Here is a 17,889-nt window from a genome sequence, read left to right on the forward strand (position 1 = left end):
TGGTAAATTACTGGAAGGTTTCACTATTTAAGGACATATCATAGATGAGACTTAAAGGATTTTAAAGAATATTAGTCTCATTATTATGGGAAAAAATTAAGACTTTATATTTTACATTATTAAATACATGCCGTCTACATAAGTTGCCATTGTTTCATTTAAGATCCCGTGCTTGTAATTATTACTGTGTTGGACTTAACAATATCTAGATTAGCAATATAAAGACATATAGTGGTACTCTTTTCAAACTTAACAGTAGATTTCTTAAGTCCAGTTATATTCAGCAGACACTATGAGATACAATTTAAGAACAACATTTCAGGCACAATATATTTCCATTTTTAAATGGTATTTGTTAGTAGTGCTTTTTTGTTTGTTTTAACATTTACAGTATAAATACTGTAGGTAACCGCAATCTAACTTAGCTGAAAAGGCAGCTTTTATTTTCCATACTGTATGTAAATAATGTAGACTTTTTGAGGTACTGGAATTTAGTTTCTAATATCTCTTAGATATAAACAAAAGGGAACAATTGAAATGAGAATTTAGGCCTTAGCTTCCATGGTGATTTTTAGTTTTTTATACAGTAATAATTGTGATGCTATTTGTCAACTGGATATAAATATATATATATAATTTTAAAAAGTCAAAAGTGCTTTGTTTCTTTGTTTTACAATTAATGTAATTTTGTGCTTCACCCACAGGATGCTGCAGTCAATTAAATATCAGTGAAGCTTATTCTGTATAAAGATGCTATAAATAAAACTCTAAGAAGCTGTATAATTTTAAGTTCTAGTTGCCTCCATTTTTACCATTTCATTGGTAAAAAGCAGCTATTTTTTCCCCGAATACAACACGAGAAATGAAAATATATGTTGTTATTTTAGGGTGGAGGGACAATGAGGAGAGGAAGTCCTTGAATGGAATGGAGTGACACAGTAACTGGGGTACTAAGGGCAGGTGTGTCCGTGACAGTGAGATTGGCTCAACATAGGACAAGATTCAGAGCTATTATACATAGGGTCACCATGAGTCCCAAGCAACTCAATGGCACATAGCAACAACATTCTGAAGAAAATTTAATTGGGGAAATACGTTATTGGGTTCCATAAAAGGAGATTCAAAACTTATTCTGGGTGTATACAAATGAAAAGTAAATGTTTAAAGTAATCTGGAAAACAAGATAACGTAGGACATGTTTATAAGACACAGTGGTTAACTTTGTAATTCGAGCTATGGCTAAATCTTTGGTGCCACTAAAAATAGTATCATGTAACTTATTCTCACTATAGTAGAACTGCTGTTATTGAAAAATAGAATGTTTTTGCCCTTTTGAGTTCATGATTATTAAGCCAAATTTTTTTTAATATTTTTTAATTTTTTTATTATTTTTGTGCATTTACCGTCAAATAAGATCTGACTGGTACAGAAGGAGATTTCCCCTCCTTTTCCAGCAGGGCATCTGGTGGATTTGAAAAGCCATTATTTAATATCTTTTATATGAGGTCTCTTTGACTTGAATCTACATATAGGACATTCTAATTATCAGTAGCCCTTTCAGGTTAAATATGTGAGAATAAAATTTTCTTTTAATAAGGGAAAGGAATACTCTTAAAATAATTTTCTTATTGTTGCATCTATGTAATGAAAAGGACAGTGTGTAAGCTTTAATGTCATACACTGTTCCAACATTTTGTAATCGTTAGGTATTAACAGAGTTCCATTGTCTTTTAAGCAGTTAAAATTAACCCAATTAATAAATCTGGGAATCATTATTATTCACATTAGCCTGATTACCCTATAATCAGCATATTTCCGGGGTTTTTTTCTGCATAATTTTATTTCTTTAGAGTAGGAAGATAATCCACAATTCTCACTGTTTACTCAATTAAATGGTTTCCTTTTAATAGAAATTGTGCAAATAATAAAGGCCAAAGTGATTAACATTTTTAAATAATATAATTTATAGTAATTCATATAATTTAAAACTTTGAAATTAACATAGTTGTTACGGTTCCTGCTTACTCATTTTTTTACCATTAATTAGAAGTGACAAGAATAGCAATATATAAACTTTAACTGTCAAGGAATTTATAGTTGATAATTTAAATCATTACTTGAAGTAAAATGAGAAGCTAGCAGCCTTAAAATTTTTTTAAAAGACCTGCGTTATTTTTAAGTATATCAGAGAAAAGATAGAAACCATTTAATGACCTCAGAACACAGCACTTTAGATAACCTATTGGATTGGCTGCTTTGAAATTTTATTTTGGGATCTTTTATCATTGTAGCAGTAAGAATAGCTGGTGAATTTTTTTTTAGTTACAATATTTTAAATCAGAGAAACATTACCAGCATGTACTTTTAAGGAACAAACTAAAATTTATGTAAAGATCTGTGTAGAAATTGGTACTTTTTGCTAGCTATAGAATATCTCTGCCCTATGTAATAGTATGAAAGCAGCCACAGACTATATATACACACACACATACATACAGTCTGTGGCATGCATGTGTGTGTATATATATATATGTAACTTTGTTCTTAAAAATCCTTGTTTGGAAAACAGATTTTGCTCACTTATAGTTAGCCAATCTCTGGCATAGATTATTAGAATTACTCATTTATGGTAGATTAATTTAAAATAATACAGGTTGAAATAAAATTTTCTAAAAGATAGTGATAATTACTTTTTTCATAGACCCTATAGCCTTTACCACAAAGGAAATAATCTCTAGTAATAAGTAAGAGCTCAGTATGGAATAGTTAATTCTTTTGAAAGATTTAATCAGTTGTCTAGTGATCTCAGCGCTGCAGTCCTGAAAGTGCACAGTTTGAATCCACAAGCTGCTGCATAGGAGAAGGATGGGTAGTCTCCTCCCATGCAATCACTGCCTCTGAAAACTTGGTGGAGGGTTAACTATGGGTTGGCTCTGACTCAGTGGCGTGCAACGAGTAAGATCGATGTGGAATAGTTCATATCTTTTGAAAGGTTTAATAAATTGTTAAAACAATGTAGAAAATACTAAAGCTGGTAATTAACTTCTTTCACAGTTATTTCTGTAATTAAAGCTGACAAAGGTTCTGAGGATAGTGGTTGTACTTCATACACTAAGCATGGTAATAAATGTTTTAGAACATTGTGGCATATAGATTAGTGAAACACATTTGTGTATTTTCAAGACAAAAATACTAAGAATTAGTGTCAGTAATGGATGTCTTCTCCAGTGTGGTCGTCTCTGCATATGAAATGTTTTTACCCATTTTAGTGTGTCTGCTGGGGGTCTGGTGGCCTAGCCTCTGGTAAGAAGTTGTCCTCCAATCCTAAAGGCACATGATTCAAATCCACCAGCTGCTCTGGGAGAAGGATGGCGGTCTCTTCTCATGCTATTTACTGCCTCTGAAAACCAGCTGGAAGGTCAGCAGTGAGTTGGTTACGACTCTGGTACGCAACAACAGTGTGTACACTTAGCTGCTGAATCCCTGGTCGTACTGGCTAACAATTCAAACCTGCCATTCATTGGGAAGATAATATGACAGTCATTCTACTGTCCTTTAGAATTAATATTAAACAGAAACAACTTGATAACAATGGGTATTATACTTTGGTTCTAATATGAGGCCTCAGGTTTAGAGATGATGAATCTTAACAGGTTCAGGCTCTGTTCAAACTTAAACATAATGATGTAAAAGTAACGTGACATTTAAGAATGTGCCTTTGATTATTTTTTTTGATAGTTGTTTCTAGGCATCAAGATACTTGTAAGAACTTTCATAATCAAGAAATCTAGGAACCATCAAACTCTAAATCTCAGAAATAGATTTCTTCCCAGACATGTGCTTGTGTTTCATATGTGAAGGACAATATGGAATTTGAAAATGTCAGGTTCTGTCAGCTGTAACTCTGAAGAACAGATCTGAACTTTTCCCAATCTTTGCACCGTCATAATCTCCATCATGTGCAAGCCCATTTTAGTCTCTGTGTCAGTCCCATCTTGAGAGTCTATTTTGCTGACTCTGCCTTTCCTAGCATTATGTATTCTTCCAAGGACTAGCCCCTTCTGACCTCATTCATAAAGTATGTGAGATGAAATGGAACTGTCCGTGCCTCGAATAAGCATTTCTCCAAGAGAGTTGTTTTGGTATTTTGTTTGGGGGTCCCCCCCTTGCATTTGGCAATCCGTGGTATGTATATTCAATATTCTGCCAAATCATAGCAATGGGAATTGTTTGGTGGTGCTGCTTTAATTCAGACTTCTAGTGAACCTATGTGACAAGCACGCCTCAGGGTTTCCTTGGCAATTTTATTTAGGGGAGAGATGGCAAGGTCTTTGCCCAGATAGAGTGAATTCAAGCAGTCAGGCACTTTAATTTGCCTTTAGGGGCAGATTATATAAAGAAACTTAGAATTCTAATGTTAGCTCTTAACATACCAGTATGTGTAGACCTAATAGTTACCAGTCTTCTAATCATAAATTGCTATACATTAATCCCAAACTAACCTTTTTAAAGTTATAAACCTGGATGTACCGATAAAGTTGTTCCTTTACATTTGCATCCCCTGTCCTACTCATTATTAATTAAGTTCTTGTGAATAAGAGGTTCTGTTGAAATTGATAAATTTTTTAGTGGAGTCATTTACATTGTGGAGTATTTGGTCATATTCTAATAGCACACATCTTGAGTATTTGAGTCACTATTATGATGAGGTTCCCCCCCCCTTCTAATACATTGTAGGTGTTTTAATTTCATTTGGAATATAATAGGTTACAAGTAGACCAGCACACCTGACACAACATTAAAAGGGTTACTTTTCAAAAGCCAAGCTCTCTCTAGCTATCAGTGTGATGTGAGAAATGACTAATAAACTTCTCAAAGGAGAACTTTTCAGATGTTGGTTAAATACCAGTAACATATAATTTTCCCTTCTGAGGACATTGTCCTGCCTCTGGACCTTGGACTTGACCCAGGGAGGGCAATGGTCATGTTAAGAAGGGATGCTAACAAAGCGTATAGTAGTTGTATATGTCATGTTAATTTGAGTATACTCTTGCTTAAGGTGACAGTCAAAATGTGTCATTCCATCCTGACACTTGTTAAATGTAACATTGAGACAAAAAGCTAAAAATTTTTGTAAGGGAGATCTGAATTCCTTGCCATCTTTCAAGGCAAGAATAAGTTATTAACTAAAAATAGTGACTTAAGAGATTATGAAATAAAAAGGTTCAAAGTGTACCTTGCCAAGGCCAAATTTTCTAACATGAAGATAGGGAGTTAAGAAACGAAGACTCAAGTAGAAATTTAAGAGAATTCTGTGGGCAAAGTCTTAACTGAGCAGGAAGCATCAAAAGAATACACAATTTTATCAACTGGTCAGTGTTCATATGTTTCAGCAACAAACTGATCAAGGACCCATGACAAAGACCAAGAAGCAACAATTCTAATAGAATGATGTATGCAGTATTGTTTGAAATTGGGGTTGTGGCTTTTGATCATACTTGGTCTGTATGCTGAGCAAATGCTGAGAAACAAGTGTTTAAATAAGTCATTTGTATTGCAGGGAGACTCAAAATAGGTAAGTGGAGATAACAAGCTCTTGGTGAAACAGGATTTTAACTTTGTAATGAAGATTATCGACGACAACCTTTAATATAGGTTGTACATCAAAAAGTACAGCTTCACAACTAGACCAATAAACAACGTGATAAACAGACTTCCACGTTTAATATCTGAGGGACTCTAAAACATTTAACGGGTTTTTTGTTGTTTTTGTACTTTGGGGGAAGTGTAAGTTGAGTCTGTTAACCTTCCTTCAGACTCTTACTGCCTCTTACAACTAATTGGAAGACAGCCGATTATCTGGTTGTCTCCTGTGGAAAGTGGAGAACACAGTTAAAGGGAGAAAGGTTTCATGCACAAGTCAGCCTGGTTTCTTTGAAGAATTCATTTAGGAGAAAAACTGTGTACCAAAAGTGAATGTCAGAGAAGCAGCATAAATGTAGCTGGGAAATTAGCTTCTTTGAAGTTAAAATTCTTCTGCATTCAGTACACAAAATTATTGTCACCTGCCACCACTTCTATTCAATATTGTATTTGGAAGTACTTGCTAGGGCAATATGATAAAAGGCAACCAGAATGGCAGAGATGGTTAAAGTGTCACTAAATGTAGATGATATGATAGTGTACACAGAAAACCAATAACCCAAGGACTCAATAACTTTTAGAGCTAGTAGACAAAGTAGTGTGGCAGAACAGAAGATCAATATCCAAAAATCAGTGGATTCCTCTACAATAGCAAAGAGCTCAGAGAAGGAAATCAAGAAAGCAATACCATTTACAATGTTACGTGCCATCAAGTCATCTGCAACCCACAGCAACACTGTACAGGAGCTCTGAACCCTGCCGTTATGAGCCAGTCTCACCGATTTCTTACACCAACTCCCACTGTCCCAGTAATATCAATCCATTTCATCTGGGGTCTTCCTCTCCTGCACAGTCCCTCCACCTCTCCAAGCATGATGTCCTTCTGCAAGGACTGGTCACTCCTGGGTACCCAAAATATGTGAGATAGAGCTTTAAAATCCCAGCCTCCACGGAGAAACTTGGTTTCACCCACTCCGAGACAGACCTATTTGTTTTCTTGGCAGTCTGTGGTATATTCAAAACTTCTCCAGCCATTTACAACAGCCAACCACAAATTGAGATCCTTGGTAATAAACCTAACTAGAGAAACAAAAGACTTGTACAAAAAGCCTGCAGAACATTTCTGCGAGACACAATAAAAAATCTAAATAAATGGGAAAATGTTCCCTGTTCATGGTTAGGTAGACTAAATACTGTGAAAATGACAATCCTACCAAAAGCAATGTACATGTTCAATGCAATCCCAATACAGATACTAAATTCCTTTTTCAAGGAGTTAGGAAAGTAAATTGTCAAGTTTATTTGGATAGGAAAGATAGCCCAAATAAGCAAAGCACGTCTGAAAAAGAAAAATTGAGAGCCATTCCACTTCCTGACCTCAAAACTATTACACAGCAGTGGTAACCAAACAGCATGGTACAAGTACAATGCTATGTACATAGACCAATGGAACAGAATTGAGAGTCCAGAAATGAACCCAGCTATCTATAGACTGCTAAGAAAACAAGTCTGTCTTGGAGAGGGTGAAACCAAATTTCTACTTGGAGACTAGGAATTTGAAGCTCCATCTCACATCCTTTGAGCACGTGGCTAAGAGAGATCGATCCTTAGAGAAGGACATCATGCTTGGACGAGTGGACGGAAAGCACAGGAGAGGAAGACCCTAGATGAAATGAGATTGATACAGTAACTGGGGTAATGGGAATTGGTGTGTTGGAATTACTGAGACTGGCTCAGAATAGGTCAGGGTTCAGAGCTCCTATACATAGGGTTGCTAGAGTTGCAGGCGACTTGATGGCACATAACAGCAATAGTTGATAGCCAACTGATACTGACAAAGAAAATCTATCAAATGAGGAAATGACCTCTTCAACAAATGGTGCTGGCAAAACTGGACTACTGCTTGCAGAAAGCTGAAAGAGGATCCACATCACACCATATACAAAAATCAAGATGGATCAGACCTAGACCAAAACCGTAAAGTTCATAAGAGACTAGGATCAAGCTTAGATGGCCTGGTCTCTACAAAAAGACTGCCAAAAACAGCCAGAAATGAACAATCTGGAGAAAGTAAAATTGATAAATGGGACCTGCTAAAGATTAAATCCCTATGCGCACCAAAACATTTTCCAGCAGAGCAGACTGGGAAAAACCATTTGGCAATACCATTTCAGACAAGATTCTCATACCGAAAGTTTACAGATTCCTTCAGGGCCTCCACTAGAAAAAGATGGGTAACACAATTATAAAATGGGCAAAAGATATGGAAAGACCACAGAGGAAGTTGGCAGAAATGAAGAAATGCTCTAAATTACTGCTAAGGAGAGAGATACAAATAAAAATAACAGTGAGATAGATGCTATCTCACGCCAGTAGCAATGGCAAAGTTTAATAGGACAACAAGTAATAAATGTTGGAGAGGATGTGTAGAGATAGAAACTCTCATACATTGTTGGTGGGATTGTAAAGTGGTACAAACACTCTGGGAGGCAGTTTGGTGCTTCCTCAAAAAGATGAGCATAGAAATTTCACATGATCCAGCTATTCCACTGCTTGGAATATACCCTGAGAAAATGAGAACTGAGGGACAAATGGAGACTTGTACAACAATGTTCATAGCAGCCTTATTCACCATAGCAAGAACATGGAAATAGCCAAGATGTCCAACCAAAATCACATGGATTGAGAAATTGCAGTAGTCACATGATGGATTACAACACAGCATGCAGAAGCAATGATTTTGAAAATTACTTTCTAACTTGGGGAGGACTGGATAGCACTATGCTAAGTGAACTAATTCAGCCCCATACGGACAGTTGTTATGTGCCGTCGAGTCACTTGCTACTCAGCGACAACAGCCCTAAACCCTGCTCTATCCTGTGCCAATCACACTGCCTCTGACACACCCATCCTGATTACCCCAGTCACTGAATCAATCCACCTCATAGAGGGCCTTCCCCTTTTGCGCTGTCCCTCCACCCTCACAAGTGTGATGTCCCTCTCCAAGGACCTGTCCCTCCTTACATGTCCAAAGTGTGACAGACAAAGCCCCAGAATCCTTGCCTCCAAGGAGCAGCCTAGTTTAACCCTCTCCAGGTTGAATCTGTTTGTTTCCTTGGCAGTCCATGGTACATTCAATACTCTTCTCCAGCACCACAGCTCAAAGGCATCAACTCCCCTTCTATCCTTCCTAGTCATTGTCCAACTCTCTGATGCATAACAAGTGATTGCAAAGACCATAGCCTGTATCAGATGCACCTTAGTCTCCAGAGAGACACAATTGCTCTTCAGTACCCTGGAGAAGTCTTTCAGCAGACTTTCCCATTGCAATGCGTTTTTTTATTTCCTGGCTACTGGTGCCAAGAGTGTTGACCATGGAGCCAAACACACTAAAGTTGTTAACAATCTCAACCTCTTCACCATCCATCCTGATGCTGCCAATTGGCCCAGTGGTGAGAATCTGTCTATTTGACATTGAGCCTCAATCCATACTGAAGGCTGCAGTCCTTGACCCTCTGCAGCAAGTGCATGAGGTCTTCCTCAGTTTCATCAAGCAGGGTTGTGTCATCTGCATGACACAGATTATTAATAGATCTTCCACCAATCCTGATGCCACACTTCTCCTCATAGAGCCCAGCCTCTCGGATAATCTGTTCTGCATACAGTTTGAAAAGGTATGGAGATAGGACACATCCCTGGCATACACCTTTCCTGATTTTGAACCATGCAGTATTTCCCTGCTCTGTTCTGACGACTGCCTCTTGGTCCAAGTATAGGTCTCGCATTAGCACGATCAAGTGTTCTGGGATTCCCATTCTTCTCAGAGTCAGCCATAGTTTGTTATGATCCACACAGTCAAACGCCTTTGTATAATCAATGAAACATAGATAGACATTCCTCTGGTATTCCCTGCTTTCAGCTAAGATCCATCTAACATCAGCTACAATATCCCTAGTACCACGACCCCTTCTAAACCCAGCCTGGACTTCTGGCAATTCTCTGCTGATGTGCTGCTCCAGTCATTTTTGGATAATCTTCAGTAGAATCTTGCTTGCATGTGACATCAATGATATTGTTCTGTAGTTTCCACACTATGTTGGGTCACCCTTCTTTGAAATGGGAACAAATAAAGATCTCTTCCAGTCAGTTGCCCAAGTGGTTGTTCTCCAGATTTCTTGGCACAACTTGGTGAGCACATCCAGGGCAGCACCTACTAGCTGAAATATGTCAATTGGTATACCATCTATTCCTGGGGCCTTATTTTTTTGCTATTTTCTTCAAAGCAGCTTGAACTTTTTCCTTCATCACCATAGGCTCTTGCTCATGTGTTGTTTCATGAAATTCTTCTCTGTCTGCCAATTCCCATTGATACAGTGACTCAGTATATTCTTTCCATCTTCTTTTGATGCTTCCTGGATCATTTAATATTCTGCCTAAAGCATACTGTATTGATTTAATAATATATATGTAATTATAATATGTAAAATATTGAAATAAAAAGTAAAACGTGTATGAGTATCTCAGGGGGGAATCGTTGGAGCAGAGGGGTGAAGATGGGTAGAGGGGAGGACACTGGTAATCATAGTGTCACACAATTTGATGCATATAGGGAGGGGGTGGGTAAAGGAAATGGGAGAGATGCAGTGTGAAAAACAATGTATACGAACTTTATAAGTAAACCAGTATAAAATTAAAAAAAAAAAATTTTAAAAGACAAAAGTTCCCCTTTTGTACACCATTGTGCTCACACTGAATAATGTTATGTATTGTCAGGTATGATTCAGCAGTTCTAACCTATCTTGTGTCATCCTCATCATCTTTGAAACGCCTGAACCTGTTGCTTGCAGTTACTGTCAATTCATCTCATTGAGGGTCTTCCTGTCCTTTGATGACCTTTCCCATTTCCAAGCATGCTGTCCTACTCCAAGGAATAGCCTTTCCTAGTAGCATGCCCAAAGTATGTGAGACAAAGCTTTGTCATCTGTGCCCCCAAGGAGTATTCTGGTTGCACTTTCTTCAAGACATCTGTTCTTTAGACAGTCTCTGGGATACTCATTTTTCCAACGCCACAGTTCAAAGGCATCAGTTCTCTGGCATACTTATTTATTGTCCCCCTTCCAGATGCACAGAAAATGATGGAAGACCATGGTCTGGATTAGGCAAACCTTAGTCATCTTCACACTGACATCATTGCTCCTCAGTATCTTGGGAAGTTTCATTACCATGGACTTGCCCAATAAATCTCCTGACTACTGGTACTAAGGATGCTGATTAAAATCCAACTGTTGACAATTTCAATCTGTTCTTCATCTATAGTGTTAAGTGAGCTACGGTGGCTTAGTAGTGAGAAACAGCGCTACAGTCCTGAACACACACAGTTCGAATCCACCAGCAGCTCCTTGGGAGAAGGATAAGCAGCCTCTTCCTGTGCCTCTGAAAACCCTCTGAGGGATCAGCTCTTGGTTAGTTCCAACTTGACAGCACATGACAACAACAATCACAATGTTGATTATTGATGTTGGTGTTGAGATTCACTCTATTTGAAGGCTATAGTCTTTGACCTTCTGTGCCAAGTTTTTCAAGACCTCTTTCAGCAACTAAGGTTGTATCATCTGCATAAGGTAGTAGGTTTGGTCTTCCTCAGATCCTGATTCACAGTTCCAATTTCTCAAATTATTTATTCAGCACACACGTTGAGTAAGTATGGAGAAAGGATACAACCCTGTAGGACACCATTCCTGATTTTAAACCATTCAGTGTTCCCCTGCTCTGTTAGGACAACAGCTTCTTGTTCTAAGTTTAGGTTTCTATGAGGATAATAAAGCATTTTGGGATTCCCATTATTCTCAATATTAGACACCATTTGTTATAATCTATGTAATCAAATGCCTTTGTACAGTTAATAAAGCACAAATACACAGTCTGATATTTCTACTTTCAGTCAGGATCCATAGGACATCACCAGTGATATCCCTGATGCCATGACCTCTTCAAAATCTAACTTGAACTTCTGACTCAATGTACTACTCTAGCCATTTTTTTCCCATGATCCTCATTAAAATTTTTGCTTGCATATGATATTAATGATACTGTTCAATTATTTATACAGTCTATTGTATCACCTTTCCTGGAAATAGGAACAAATATCTTCCACTTATACTGTTAAGTAGCTGCCCTCCACATTTCCTGGAATATATTGGTGAGCACATCCAGGATCACATCTGTTAGTTGAAACTTGTCAATTGGTCCCCACTATTTCTGGGATGGAAGGCAATGCTTTCATTGCCACTTGAACTTTTTTCTCATTACCATTGCCGCTTGTTCATATGGTACTTCCAGAAATGTCTCAATATCAGCCTATTCTTTTTGACATGGTGACTCTGCATTCCTTTCACCTTCTTTTAATGCTTCCTGAACAGAAATGGACTGGCCAGTTCGAACCAGCATATGACCTATTATGCCGGGCATTAAAAACTGAGGAATAGTGTTGCATTCATAGTGAAAAAGACAATTTCAAAATTTAAAGTACAGTGTTGTAAGTGATAGGATACTTTGTTAATACATGTATTATTCAAGTATATGCACCAACATATTGTTGGGAGCTCTGAGAGCCTAGTGGCAAGAAGCTGAAATCCCAGAGTCATGCAGTTCAAATCCACTAGCTGCTCCACAGGAAAAGAATGGGCAGTCTCCTTCCTTGCATTAATTGCCTCTGAAAACCTGCTAGGGGGTCAGCTATGCATCCAGCCTGACATGATGGTACACAACAACAGCAACAATGATCCAACAACTAAAGCCAAAGAACAACTGAGGATTTCTACCAACTTCTGCAGTCTGAAATTGATCAAACATTCAATCAAGGTGCATTAATAAATTGTTGGCTACTGGAATGCAAAAGTTGGAAGCAATGAGGAAGGAATAATAGAAAGCACAGACTTGGTGATAGGAATGAGACTGGACATAGAATTTTGTATGCTGATTTATACAATGCAAAAAATTTAAGAAAAACAAGGCAATTTTACAAATGAGCTTCTCCTGATGAACTGCACAAGAATCAGAGTGACTATATCTCTGGTAAGAATCCTTGGAGAAAATTTCAGCAGTGAAAACAAGGCCAGGTGCTGTAAAGCAGGCTATAAATCACTCATGTGCAAGTTCAAATTGAAACTGAAGAAAACTAAGCCAACAAAAACCAAAATAGGGAAGACATATCTCTTCTTGCACGACATGGCTCATTGGACACCTTACAATCACTCTGCTGCAAGACACCAAGACCTGTGTGGCATGGCCAGCCTGGGAGCATCTTCCAGCCACCTCTTCCCCAGTGTCTGCTATATGTTGTCGCCCAACCCATACACATTCACACCCTGGCCAGAGACAGAACCCCTATTTTCCAGATTAAGGAGTTACCATTTCACTGCCCAGCTGTTGCCCTCACGCTCCAGCACCAGGAGTACTGGTATCATAGGTACTTTGGGGCACTGTCTAGCTACATCATGTGGGACCACTTAAGCTCAATCAGAAGGATCAGGGATAACTCGAGCTGGGTGGAGATGCCATTTCTGGAAGGGAACAACAGGCTTCCTGGTTTGCCATTCAGGTACTTTGGGGGAAGCATTGCTGTCTTACCCTCAGCCCTTTGGGGCTTGGACCAAGAAGGGAACACAAACATACAGGTCCTTTTCAAAACATTGCCATATTCTGGGTCACTATGTAGTCACAACAACCCAACATCTATTAAGAAAAGACATAATGTCAAGAAAGCAGCAATCTTCCTGCTTAATGAAAAGCAAAATAACCTTCTTCTATAACAGCAGATCCAATGAATACACTAGGTAGAGAGACCCAGAAGAAATATGTTCATGTGAAGTTATTTCAACAGCTACAGAAGAAGATGGAAACTATGGAAGAAACAGTGGAAGCCATTAAGAAAGCAAATATCCCAGAGAAAACATTCCAGAAAAATTATATTGATCAGGAGCAACTTGAACAGATATGGAAGAAAATTCAAAAGATGGAAGAAAGAATTCATAGTATAGATAAAGAGAGACAAGAACGTAAAAAACCATCATAAGAAAGAGGGGTACAGCAAACACAGTACTGGAGATTACAGAAAATCATGAAAATGCAATCAAAATATAAAGATGTAAATGGTAGAAGTGTCCAACATGCTAGTAAGATAGAAAAGTAGAACTGAAGAGATAGAACAGAGAATCAGTGAGCTGGAAGAAAAGAGCTTCACTGGAAGCATACTAGAAGAAAAATCAGAGATGAGACATAAAGAAAATGAAGAAAACATTCTAATCATGTGGGATTACATCAAAAGGAACAACATACATATGATTGGAATTCTAGAACATGGGACTGATGGAAATAATTGAAAAAATTGCAGAAGTACTAGAAGAAAACTTTCTAGGTTTTATGAAGAACAGAGAAATACATATTCAAGAAGCACAGCAAACATCAAATACAGTGGATCAAAAACCAAAAACATCAAGACATATCATAGTCAAATTCTCCAAATTTAAAGATAAGGATAGACTAAAAGCAACATGAGAAAAACAAAGAGTCACTTACAAAGGGGAAACAATTAGATTAAATTCTGATTTCTCAGCAAAAACGATGTGAGCTAGAAGACAATGGAATGGCAAATACAGAAAATTGAAAGCAAATAATTGCCAGCCAAGGATCCTATACCCAGCAAAGTTCTCCATCAAATATGAAAGATAAATTAGTTCCTTTGCAGAAAAGAACGAACTTAAGGAATTTGTGAAAAGAAGACCAAATCACAGAAATTTAAGTGAAGTCCCTCACATGGAGATGCCAGGGCAAAGTGGATGGACCATAATGAGCAGAGCAACAGAAGAAGAAATAACAAAATTACCTGACAATAATCACAACTTCGTCTCCAGGCAGGATCTGCAGCTGGGAGCTGGTGCGGAGCGGGAGACTCACTCGAGACACAAAGTAAAGACAGTTGTTGGTGGTGTGGATTTTCAAGCCCAAGGGATCGTCCAGCTGCACGCGATCCAGCACAGCCCGCTGCTCCAGCAGCTCTTTGGAACTATAGTTCAGGATGTTGTAGCAGATCCCAGCCATGTGACTACAGATTCTCAGGACTCAGCTCTCCTTCTCAGCCACTGGGCAATCCTGCTGGGCCTGGCCCAGCTCCCCACACAAGTCTATAATTTTTCTAATTGAGTTATCTGTGTCTTCTTCCCCCGGCCCCCTTTTCTTAAGTTTGACAGTGGTTTGTACATTTTATTGACCCTTTCAAAAACCAGCTCCTGATCTTATTGATAGTTTCAATTGTTTTCCTGTTTTCTATCTCATTTATTTCAGCTCTTGTTCTTATAATCACACTTACTGTGAATGGACTAAATGTGCCAATTAAGAGAAAAAAGAGTAGCAGAATGGATTTAAAAAAAAAACACACCAAAAAAAAACCTCCAAAACACCCCAAAGCCCATCAGTTTATTGCCTACAAGAGACATCTAATGAAAAAAGAGAAAGATAGACTCAAAATCAAAGGCTAGGGAAAAAATAAACCAAGCAAATGGGAAACTCAAAATAGCATGGGTGGCAATAATAATCTCTGATAAAATAGATTTCAGAATGAAAACTACCACAAAAGATAAGGAAGGGCATTACATTCTGATTAAAGGCACAATAGATCAAGACGACATAACCTTGGTCAACACTTAAGCAAGCAGTAAATGCTGAACCTGCAAAATACATAAAACAATAGTTAACAGAATTGAAGAAAGAAATAGACAACACCATAATCATTGTAGGAGATTTCAATACATCACTATCACCAAAGGATAGGTCAACCTAAAAGAAATTCAGCAAAGCTGCAGAAGATCTAAACTATGCAATCAGCCAACTCAGTCTTGTGGATTCAGGGTACTACACTCAACTAAAACTCAATTCACTTTCTTCTCAAGTGCACATGGTACATTCTCCAAAATTCAGCACGTATTAGGACACAAAGCAAACCTCATCAAATTAAGAAAAATTGAAATAATACAAACTCTTCTTAGAACACAATGCCATAAAACTAGATTAACCACAGGAGGGTAAAGCTTACAAAACCACTGACCTGGAAACTGAATAACTCTCTGCTAGAATACAATTTGGTTATAAAAGAAATAAAGACTGAAATAAAAAAGTTCCTTGAAACAAATGAAAATTAAAATACAACATACCAAAACCTCTGGGATACAGCTAAGGAAGTCTTCTGAAGGTAGTTAGTTCATAGTACTAGTCACACACATAAGAAAGGAAAAAAGAAGAAAAATCAATTATCTAACTCAATTTCATCAAATAGAACAACAGAAAAAAAAAGAACAAAAATTTAATCCTACAGTTCTAGAAGAAAAAAGTCCCCGATCTTCTGACAGGCTGAGAAGTCGTTTAAGTAGGAGAAGAGGTACCTGTTGAGCCAGAAAAGGAGAGTACGAGCCTCTTGCACCAGGTCCACTGCTGCACTGAGAACATCAGCAGGGGTCTCGGCGCAGGCCTCCAGTTGGCCTTGAACCAAGGTCTGGAAGGTGTGGATTCTCGCCAGCAGCCCCTCTGTCAGGTTCTGCAGTTTCTCTGTCTGCAGTGCAGAGCTCAGTGCCCAGAGCTGGTCCACCCGATCCAGGATGAGTTCCTGGTGACCCAGAGGCCACACAGTCAGAGCCTGGAGGCTGCGGGGCCAGAGCTAAAGCAGGTACTTGCCCAGCAGCTCCCAGTCCTCAAAGGGATAGTCCTGCAGGGAGTCATCGAGGCCTGGAGCCAAGCTGCCACCTTCCCGGGGGTCCAGGTCACCACTGGCTCCATGGGCGAGCCCGCCCGGCTCCCAGAGCCGAAAACTACAGTCTTAACAAAAGCAATCTACATATTCAACATAATCCAAATACATATGCCAAATTCCTATTTCAAGGAGATTAAAAGGGAAATTGTCAAGTTTATTGAGAGGAAAGACACCCTGGATAAGCAAAGCACGTCTGAAAAACAAAAATGAAGTGGGAGGCATTGCACTCCCTGATCTCAAAACCTACACTCCCCAGGTGGTAGTAATCAAAACAGCATTGTACTGGTACAGTGATAGGGACATAGACCAATGGAACAGAATGAGAACCCAGAAATAGACTCAGCTATCTCTAGTTAGCTGATATTCAACAAGGAAATAAAATTTCTCAAATGGTGAAATGAGAACTTCTTCAACAAATTGTACTGGCAAAACTGGACTGCTACCCGCAGGAGGATGAAAAAGGATCCACATCTCACTCACACCATACACAAAAAAATCAATGCATAGTGGATCAGAGACCTGGGTGTAAAGTCCAAAGCCATGAAGTTCATAAGAGACAGCTAGGATCTAGCTTAAATGGCTTAGTCTATGGTAGAAAAAGACTGCCAAATACAGCCAGAAATGTACAATCTGGAAAGGGGGAAAAACCCTTAATGAATGGGATCGGCTAAAGATTAAATCTAAAAACATTTTCAAACACAGTGAAAAGAAAACCTACTAATGGAAAAACCATTTTGGCAATACCATTTCAGACAACGGTCTCGTATAAAAAGTTTAAAGGGCCTTTACAAGAAAAAGACTGATAATCACAAAATGGGCAAAAGACATGGAAAGACTTTTCATAGAGGAAGATACTCGGATGATCAACAGACACATGAAGAATAGTCCAAATTACTGGCAATAAGAGAGATGCAAATAAAACCACAATGAGGTACTATCTCATTCCAGTAACAGTCGCAAAGTTAAACAGGACAGCAAGTAATAAATGTTGGAGAGAATGTGGTGGGATAGGAACTCTTAAACATTGTTAATGGGATTGAAAAAAGGCAGTCTGGTATTCCCTCAAAAGCTGACCACAGATATTCTATGTTTCTGTGGAAATGTCTATGGACCTAGCTATTCGACTGCTTGGAATATATCCGTGAGAGACTGAGAATTGTTGCACAGAGACTTGGACACCAATGTTCATAGCCATGTTATTCGCCATTGCAAGAACATGAAAACAACCCAAACATCCAACCACCATCAAATGGATTGACAAATTATGGTACATTCACACGATGGAATACTGCACAGCACGCAGGAGCAATGAATTTGTAAATTACTACCTAACTTCGGAGGAACTGGAGAGCATTATGCTAAGTGAACTAACTCAATTCCATAGTACAAATATTGTATAAGACCATTATTGTAGCACAAGTATGAGGATCCAAGAGTTGTGGGAG

The 17,889-nt window shown here is 38.4% G+C and overlaps 1 pseudogene; it reads right to left on the reverse strand.

Annotated features, from left to right (window-relative positions):
• Nucleotides 1-14,523: 14,523 nt before the first annotated feature.
• Nucleotides 14,524-16,470, reverse strand: LOC102873650 (annotated as a pseudogene).
• Between the last annotated feature and the right edge of the window lie 1,419 nt (nucleotides 16,471-17,889).

Source organism: Elephantulus edwardii, unplaced genomic scaffold (genome assembly GCF_000299155.1).
Source record: "Elephantulus edwardii isolate Elephantulus edwardi_28Jun2011 unplaced genomic scaffold, EleEdw1.0 scaffold00084, whole genome shotgun sequence".
NCBI classification, from domain to species: Eukaryota; Metazoa; Chordata; class Mammalia; order Macroscelidea; family Macroscelididae; genus Elephantulus; species Elephantulus edwardii.